This window comes from Spea bombifrons, chromosome 12, assembly GCF_027358695.1.
Source record: "Spea bombifrons isolate aSpeBom1 chromosome 12, aSpeBom1.2.pri, whole genome shotgun sequence".
NCBI classification, from domain to species: Eukaryota; Metazoa; Chordata; class Amphibia; order Anura; family Pelobatidae; genus Spea; species Spea bombifrons.
The window spans coordinates 30,428,903-30,438,678 of NC_071098.1; positions in this window are offsets into that span (position 1 = coordinate 30,428,903).

Here is a 9,776-nt window from a genome sequence, read left to right on the forward strand (position 1 = left end):
AGGCCAGATTTCCAGAACAACCTGGGATTGCCCCACATCCTTTTAGATTGACCTCTGTCCTGCCAGTTGCTGCAAGATAGAAGAGAACATTGTTACTCATTCATTATGGACATGTTCCTTGCTTCTCTTTCTTGACTTCTATGTTGAGCTAGAAGTTTGGAAAGTCTTTCTTGTTCTTGTCTGCCGTTGCCAATTTTTAAAAGATCCTGAAGAACCTATGGCTTCAGAACGTCATTAATGCACCCAACTTCTCTGCCATGCTCACCCTATTAAAAATCCTTTATGTGTGACATTTTGATGGTCTTACCAAACATTCCGGTGACTTTCATGTCCACGCATTGCCTCTGGTTGCCTTTACATTGCATTTGTCTCATCAGCTCGCTGTCACAAATTTTTCCAGGTGACACACACGCTTGACAGTAAAGATCATTGTTTCCTGGCTCCGGGGCTGAAAAAAAGAATTTGTTATATGATGCGAAATATTCGTAAATAGTAGAGTAAGCTGTCTAACTAACTAATCAAAAATAATTGCTTAAAAAGAAAGTTTGAAGCACTTCTGGCCAGAGGGAACAGTAATTGTATCTATTGGCTTCCTAGGACCTAGTGTTGGCCCCATGTACCATTATCTCAACTCTATGCCACCTATACCAATTGTTATTAACCCAGTCTTTCCTTCACCAGTACGTGTTTTAACCCCCGTACAATGATTTAGCTCAAATAATCGACATTATATTTTCTAATTACCATATATGGAGTGATGACATAGTAGGATGAGCTCACAGCTACTAATAACATCTTAGAATGTGGCTAATTACGCAATAGTTGGCATAGAATTCATAAAAAAGGCAAAGTAATGACTTACTTAAGTTGGACTGGCTGTTGCAGAGGTCAGTGTTGCATACAGTTTCCTCGAGAGAGAGTTTGAACAATGCGTTTGGGGAGAAGGAAGTCGTCTCCGAGACAGCGTTACTACTTAAGCAGCTCTTCGAGACACTCTCTTGCGCAAGTAAAACTGTGATCAGAAAACATAAGGATAGATTAAGACTTTATGAGTCCAAATGGGACTCTACTTTATCAACTTTAACCTTCTATCATTGTACCCGGTTTCATTTCCTTTTTTTCGATGACCTTGACCAAGTATGGTCAAATGATCCTAATGGTAAAGATTTCCGAATTTATGTTTAATGCTTAATTGCCCCCCCCCTCTATTAATGTAAATAAAATACTTTCCTTAAATGAAAGATGCTTGGATAAAGATTGTCTAGCGGCACAACGTTACTATTTAAATACTCACCAGAGGAGATTTTCATGACTGACGTTCTGCACTTGCTGCCTTGGCCGGGGCAATCCACCTCGTTTTGCGTGCAGTTTCTTTTGCCCAAACATTTGTAGCATCGAAGAGACACAGCTTAACAGAAAGAGAAAAAAAACACATGTTTAATATGTTATCCATGGTTGTCTTATCATCTCAGTGCTTCTAAACCAAAATTCCCAAAACCAAGTTACAAGTTTATCGCTGCTTGAGCATAGGTGAATAATCCCAATGGAGGACTGGCCCATCGTGTATCTGGTGGTGGAAGCCTCTGACCGTACGAGTCTTTCTTCACACCATCGTCATGGCAATCAGGGGGCATTGACGTCATGAGTTAGTCTATTGGACGTCCACCAGCAGGAGGAAAAAGGACAATGGGGGAAAAAAAGCTACCGGGAATTTGTATTGGCAGTGAGATCACTTTGGAATCGGCCAATCAGAGATCTGTATCCTTTTAGCGATACATGAGGCCGAGAGTAGAGCTCTCAAAGATCTTTTCTGAACAATGTTACCTAATTATATGTTAAAGGTGCGACTCTTTATCCAAAGTGTTGTTGAATATATTTGGATAAGACTAATTAAATTGTCTTTGTCGGAACGCGCCCTTTTCAAGGCGATTTCAACATACTTGGAACAAAATTAGACTTTTTATTAGGAGTGGCCGCCTCAGTACTGAAAGAGTTTATTTATTATTTCAGAAAACCTAGACCAGCCCAACATACACCTAGCAATAACATTAATTATCTTCCGAGATAATGATCACTTTCCCTTTCTCAAAAAAAAAAGTGCTGCTTTTTTAGGAGGACGCCTAGCCCTCAACACTTCTTGAGTTCCATAGTTGACACCCAACGTCTTCATAACCCATCCTTCCCAACCTGAAATCCTTTTATCAGAGATTTTACAATCATATTAATTACAGTAATTATTAGTTGGCACCGATATCTGAGCGCAATGGGTTGGCGCCGTCAGTAGAGTTGGGTTTACTTAAATATCCTATATATTAGGAAAAAATGGAAACTGTTTTTTTTTGATATGGGCAAATAAAACTTTTTTGTTCTTTTTTGAATATTTAGAACTAAGTTGCATGTAGTTTTCTACGCAGGTTAAAATGTTGGAGGAGATTACCGTCTTCCGTCGGGGCAAAGTGCCAGATGCCTACAAGGGACAACTTGGTCTACACAGATACTTTGTTACAAGCCAAAAAAACAAAACGCCAGATTGATGAAAAGCCACCAAAACAACGCCGAGCAAAGAGACAGACAGAAGAGTGCTGGTAACTTTCTTTAGGAAACTCTCCCCTGAAAATCCCACCAGTGTCGCGATGATCTCTTTACCCTGAAGATAAAGGTTTTCACTCTTGACACCTTGGATTAGTCCTTTGATGACTACCTGGTGTTGAGTGGTCAACGGGAGTCGATACGATCTCTCATAAACATTGTTTAACTTCTTCTGCGGTTTCCTTTAAGAACCTGACATACCTCACCGTTCCATACAAGTAGAAATCGATAACCCTTTAATTGCCTAGGTACTGTTGACTTCTAATAAGCCTTAAACAAGGTTCTCCGTTCCGAAGGCGGAGGTTAACAGGCTTAAACACGTAACGATTACAGCAAAGGAACGGTGAATATAAGAATTAAGATCCCTTATTCTTTGCACATTCAAGACCATTGCTTTGATTTAAGACGAGGACCACCTAAATCCTCTAATCTAGAACCGCTCAATGGTTCAATGCTGAAGGAAAGTCCATCACAAGCAACTGGATTACAATAAAATGAGATTAAATAATCAGTGATTTTATCTCCGATAATAAACTTTGGTCAACATATCTCTTTTTTTCTTAATTCTTCTTTATTCAGCCCAAAACCAATCAAATATAATCAAATTCCATCATATTACCAAAGATGTCTCCTAGTGCCCAGTAGACACCAGACCATTCATGTTTCCGTTCCCTTCTCGGCTCTACTATTCTACCGATTCTACCAACTTTTATAATTGACCTATTTTACAACTTGACCTTCTTGTATATAAACGTTGCAAAAAAACCAAAAAGTCCTCCCTTACCTGGCGCAATGCAGACCAGCAGACACAACAGCAAGATGGTCTTCTCCATCTTTAATGGAGCGTTCGTCTAGAATACTGGCTCACTCACTTACTAGACTCTATAATATATAGCTTTACGCCCATCGGTTCCCACTCCCTTTTTCTTCAGATGAGTAACACTTGCAGAAAATAGAACAAGTGATAATTAATATTTGGATAACTATCTACGAGAGAGAAGGGGGGGGGCTTGTTTCCAAAATATTAAGGAAATTCCTTAGGAGCCACGCATTGTGCTTAATTATCACTTATTGCCGAGACTCTGATATGAGGAAACTTTTTAACCGTAACCTTTTTTTTTTTTTTAAAAAAAACCTTCTTTTGGTGTAATTTTAGGTTTTTGGAGAATAAATCTAAAATAAAATGTGTCTGGGGTTAGAACGGGCAGGTGTCGTAATAAGATTTTTTTTTCCTGCTGTGGTTGTCGCAAAGCAAGCGTTTCTGCCTGCTTCTGCGTTTGGGAGGACGGGTGCAAAAGTAGACAGAAAATGCCACTGTTTGCCCCCAAAATAGAGACAGCATTTATGTGTTAACATCCAAAGGACATGTTTTAGCAATGGCTGAAAGCAGACGTCGTATCCCGGTGCTCCGTGACTTCAAGACCCCAACTCCGGACAGCCTCCATCGTGTACATGGGCCGTTGGGGAGCCCAAGAGAGTGATCTCAGCGGAGGGACTGCCTTCCTTCAATTTCTCACGTTTTTGACCTTGACCTTTCCATAATAAGAGCATTTTTAGAGCAGATACCTTACAGCGCGTAGAACTCTCCTTCGATGTTCCACCGCAATATTACCCTATCACACAGTATGACTCTAAGACCCCATACAATATTTTTGTATATATAAGTTGGGGGGAAAAAGAGAATTTTAGGGACATTATGAACAGTAACATTTTCAATGGATAGATTGAGGGCATCCCCAGGAAATCATGGCCCAACAGAGCTCTAGGATGGATCCTGACAGGTTTTTCTGTGGACCAATGGCTCCAAGAACCCAAAGGACCTTTGATATCTCCCCATCAGCAATTAAATCTTCTGAGTAACAGAAACCAGTAGGAATTCCCCCCCCGGTGAGAATGTGAAATCTTAAGATTTATGACTAATTATCCTGCAGGGAAAAAGATACTAGATTTGCTACCTTGCATTCGGTGTAACGTTGGGCGTGACGATGCCAATCCACATCCATCTCAACTAACGTTGGGCGTGACGGTATTCCAATCCCGAAGTTACGAGATCCATAGATTTGTTTTGTTGCGTTGCTTAGCGTAACTCTTCATGGGAACGGGACTATTATTCACTTTGAACGCTTATTTCCATCGTGGGTTGCCCCGGACGTGCATCCGTCTAACCACCAAACCGAAATAAGTTCTGGCTCAGAATGGTCGTTATATAGAAGGTGCAGAAAGTTGAAAATGACCGAAATAACTCAAGAATCACAGAATTAAGCAGGCCAGCTAGTATTTGGCTAATCTTAAAATATTTATATTGAGAGGTCCCATTTTCATGGTGTCTCTTTTGTAAATGCTTGGCGGGGGGGTTCTGCTCCTTTCTCCACCCTCGGAGGAAAATGTGGCGCATGAGATGTGTTTGACTGAACACGTCTCCGTTCACCTGATATACTCCCCTCCAGTCAGCTCCAGCTCTGGCTCAGGAACACCGTGGGTGAGGGTCTCAGACCCCCTTCTACTCCAATCCATCTCAATAGGAGCGCTTTCCTGTCATTGCCTGCTTGAAGCAAGCAATCAGTGTCAAGTGAGTGCTTACATGTTTTTTAGAAGAATGCATATGAAAGTGCTTATGGGGGGGGTTAGGGCACTTTAATACTCATTCATCTATAGTGGGGTTGTCAGGGACATTAAACTGGAAGAGAGGAAACGGTGAAACCCTAGACTGGCGCTGGTGGGTCTCATAATACTTGCTTTTAACCCTGCGTGGTTAAACATAGCATTTAAACTCTCACACGCACTCACACTCACACCACCCTTACATAACAAGTATGCGCACGTCTTTCTACATTCCTCCCGTCTATTTCTCCAACAATGGTTTCCCCATCTTGAATTCTTTTTAATTCGTTAATTCTATGTTTAACCTGGGTTCGTAATTTCTAGTGGTATCGCGTCGAGCGCCGTATGAGATCTATAAAATAATAATAGCCGTGATTACAGGTTGCGGGCTGCGCGTTGACTCATAGATCCGAGGGAACCTGTAATAGATTAGTAATAAAGTACTAGCTGCCCATGACGAGAGTCACACCCTGAGTATCAGATGGCTTCTGACATTTAGAATACATCTAGATCCAGTAAAAGGTATCGCTCCACAACCTTCACCAAGGCGAGAGGGTGGTAGATAAGTGGAACAGCCTCCCTGAGAAGTGATAGAGATGGCGAGGGGGTTCAAACATGCATGGGATAGACATACGGCTCCTGAATCTAAGACAAGACCAACGACTGATTAAGGTTTGAGTCTTTAAGGCAGGAGAAACGGGCAACTAGACGAGGGCCAAATAGGGCTAATCTGCTGGACTGTTGACTGTCCATCTGTTGATGTTGGTCGGGGCCCAAGCAGTTGTCCTTTTTGCCCAGTGGAATAAATGATCGCACCCATGAAATATTAACTATTTGCAATCACCGCAACCGGAACATTCTAATGAACTCTACAACTGATAGTTCCCAATAGCTTGTGGGTCTGCTCTTTCTACTACCCCGTCCCCGGGGGCCATGCATCTGCAGCCATAACGAAGGCAATAGCCTCCTACCTCGGAAGAGCTTTGCATAAACTATAGATGAACAGCTCAAATATGGCAATTAGGCAACCGTGTAATACATATAATGTAATACTTGTTAACCAATTTATTTAATAACTTTATAATTACCAGCAGCACATGACCAATACCGAAGGTTCTAGCGCAATCATGAGGCGTATATATAAGTCGTAGGTAATTACGCTTGGTCTGTACAAACTTTAGAGGTGGAACGCTGATGTCCGAGCAGCAAAAAGTTTAATACGTCTGGGGAGCCAAAATGTGAGAGTGGAGCAAAGTAATTTTCTTTTGGTTGCTATGACAACCGCTCCACATTCAGGAGACTGCCTTAGAATTAACCTTCATACATAACCCTTATATTTTTTTTAAAAAATGCTATTAAGTATCAAATTTAAGAGAATCAAGGTTTTTTTTCACGTTTGTGTAAATGCATTTGTTAAAAAATGTGCCGAAACAAAAGGGGCGGAATGAATTAAATGTAGGGGTCTATTGTATAAGAGTTTATTAAATATTATAATAACCGGGAGGAATTATTTGATCCAAGATGTCATGTTGAAATCATAATTATCGTGTTGTGGATTTAATCACGACGAACCTTGCTATGATGTCATATCGTGGTGTTAGCGTTAATTTCCATGGGCACAAACGCTTTGATCTTGAGAACATTTAGAAAAAAAATATAGACAATATACATAGATTGTAAGCTCCTAAAATCAGCCCCCTTCTCCTTCTGTAATATAATGTTTTAATGCACGCTGTTATTATCAGTTTTATATTTTATTCGTTAAATATTTTATCCCATAGTGTGCCGGAATCTGCTGGCGCTATATATATAAAAAATACATATATAATAATACTAAAAAAATAAATATTACGTGGTGGTTTGAAAAGAATGTGGGAATTGGGTATAGTTACTATAAAAAAAAGTTTATTTTTGCATTTATAGACCTGTTTCTGCAGAAAACAGCCATATATCGTGTTTAATTTCAGGCTGAACCATCTCCACCCAATTTTTATTTGCCACATAGTGTTACATCATAGCCATCACAAGAGCAAGACATGCGATACAAACTAACCTTAAGCAACTACAATTACATTCTCTTCTCTAGCTATATATACAGCCAGCCACACCTCATCATCTATGTCCCGCGAAATATACAAGTACGCAATGTTCCGATAATATAATTTATGATATAGAACCTTCATCTTAAGTCTCTGATCACCCAATGGCAAGCTGCTTAATAGATTTTATTTTATTAAATATTTAATATTTTTAATTGGATAATTTAATACAGTTTCCTTAGTTTGGTCACTGACCAATATTATGTATGTATTGTATGGTTGGGAATGTCGGTATCAATGAGAAGACCAACGTCGTTACACTAAATATATGAATCGTGACTTTGTTAGCGGACTGCTGAATCATTGCATTTTGGGATCAAATATTGTGAAATTCTCATCTACTATTACTAGCGAAAGTCAAATCAGAGAAAAACAAGACCGTGCTTTTAGAACCGATGTGTTATGAGTCACATAGTTTGCACCAAAACAGTTTAATTACAAGACATTCTTCTATCAAGGTCGTACTACTTGCAAAAGAAGGCACGTGATGACCCATCATGGAGACCTCGTCCATTCGTCCCATGGAGCTGTTGGTGGCTTAAAGGGAGCGTAGACCTCAGAAGTAACTTGGTTGATTGGACTGACCTCAATTTTGTTGGCTATAGAAATGTACAAAGGATATAGATTTTTAGTGATATAGAATGTGAAAGTAAGGATATAATAAAGATAGACGGGGAGAAGTGGCAGCCGGTGTCACAGTGTGTGATGAGTCAGGACAGAGCCCGGACTTGGCATGATGAGCTTTCTGTAAGAGGGACCTACGGGGGTTCGGTGGCCAGATGGTATCTAAGGAGACCTCATTATTACATTACATGTATTTTTATTGCGCCAGCAGATTCCGTAGAGTTGTTAGAAAACAAATTAAAATCACACACAATAGCAAACTGCAACAGAAGGAGAAGAGGGCCTTGATCCTGTGAGCTGACAATCTAGTCAGTGGTTGAGGGGGAAGTGAAACAGTAGGAGAGGAACGGCTTGGATGGGTATGAGTTACGATGATTACGGTGTGATTACGATGCTGGCTGAGAGTGTTAGGGGAGAAGGTTGTACGCTTCTCCAAAAAGGTGGGTTTTCCGAGATCTTTTGAAAGTTACGTATGAAGGAAGAAGTCTGAAGGAACGGGGAAGGGAATCCCAGAGAAGGGGTGCAGCACCTGAATACGGGAGTGAGAAGAGGTAATGATGGTAGAAGAGAGACGCAGGTCATGAGAGGAACGCAGAGCGCGGGTAGGGGTGGATTTGGATAGGAGGGTAGAGGTATAGAGGGTGCAGAGTCAATAAAGACGCTCTGACCACCCTTTGTGATTATTGTGCTTCAGGCTCTTCTGTCAACGCTCCAACCTTTAATCACACCATTGCAACATAATATCAGCGCACAGTTTATTATGGTTTGCGATGAATCACACAAAGGACATCACCACGCAGTGTTTGTGATATCTCACCGAGGTGCCGTAACAAGCCTCGTAAAAGACGACACCGTCGAAACTGGGAGACGAAGAACTAGGTCAATTTCACTCTTGCTCATCTTTCTCGCTCTCTGACACCTCGGGGCTTTAACGCAGATTGGTGCAGTAAGTTATACATCAACAAAAGGGCTTCATTAACCCACTTAAAAGATCTGAGGTCTCTCTGACGGCAAACAGATCAGTTAAGAGAGTATATAGTCTCTACGACTTTAGAACCAAAAACATTCCAGTATTAAAATCATCTCATTTTATTATTATTTAAGGTTTAAACCCCTGATCTTGGCTCCTTATTAACCAAGGATGACTGTAAGAAAAATGTATCATGCTGGGTAACAATAAACGTTTCTGGCATCAACATTTTCCATTGGAGTCCATAAGACAAAATGGTAGTCCCACCAGCAAGGCGGTGACCATTGATGAATAGTTTGAGGTCTACACACTGTCATTGAAAAGGCTTTGGATCAAACATATAGAGAAGTATTTTTTTAGCTTGGGTTTGACTCATTTTGACTCTTTGTGCCATAATGTTACCTGTTGACCTTCTTCTGTTTTCACTCCAATGATGATTACAGGTCAAAGACCTCACTTCATGACTCCAATTCTGTAGAGGTTCTACACAGATGTTCCAAAGTCAGGAGATCATTCATATAGTGTAGCAAACTTTGCTTATCGGATGTTTGCCTACTTTACCTACTCATCTTCCTTCCCCCAACTTGGTGTTCTTGAAGGTCATTTTCATCCATTATGGAATGATCCTCAATATACAGAAATTTAGGCAAAAATGCTGAAACTTGAAGACAGAATGGACAACCACCTATGGGCCCCGATGTGGAAACACCCCATTTTTTGTTGATCCCCCTCATGTAAACCAAAGACGATAAGTCATCGGATCAATGAACTCGTTTCCCTACCTCTCTTCTTTGAAAATCGCTTGTATTCACTTATTGCTTGTATCGCTGTAGATATACTTCTTCAAGCATCTAAATCATTGATTGCATCGATCTCAAAAACCAAACACGGCA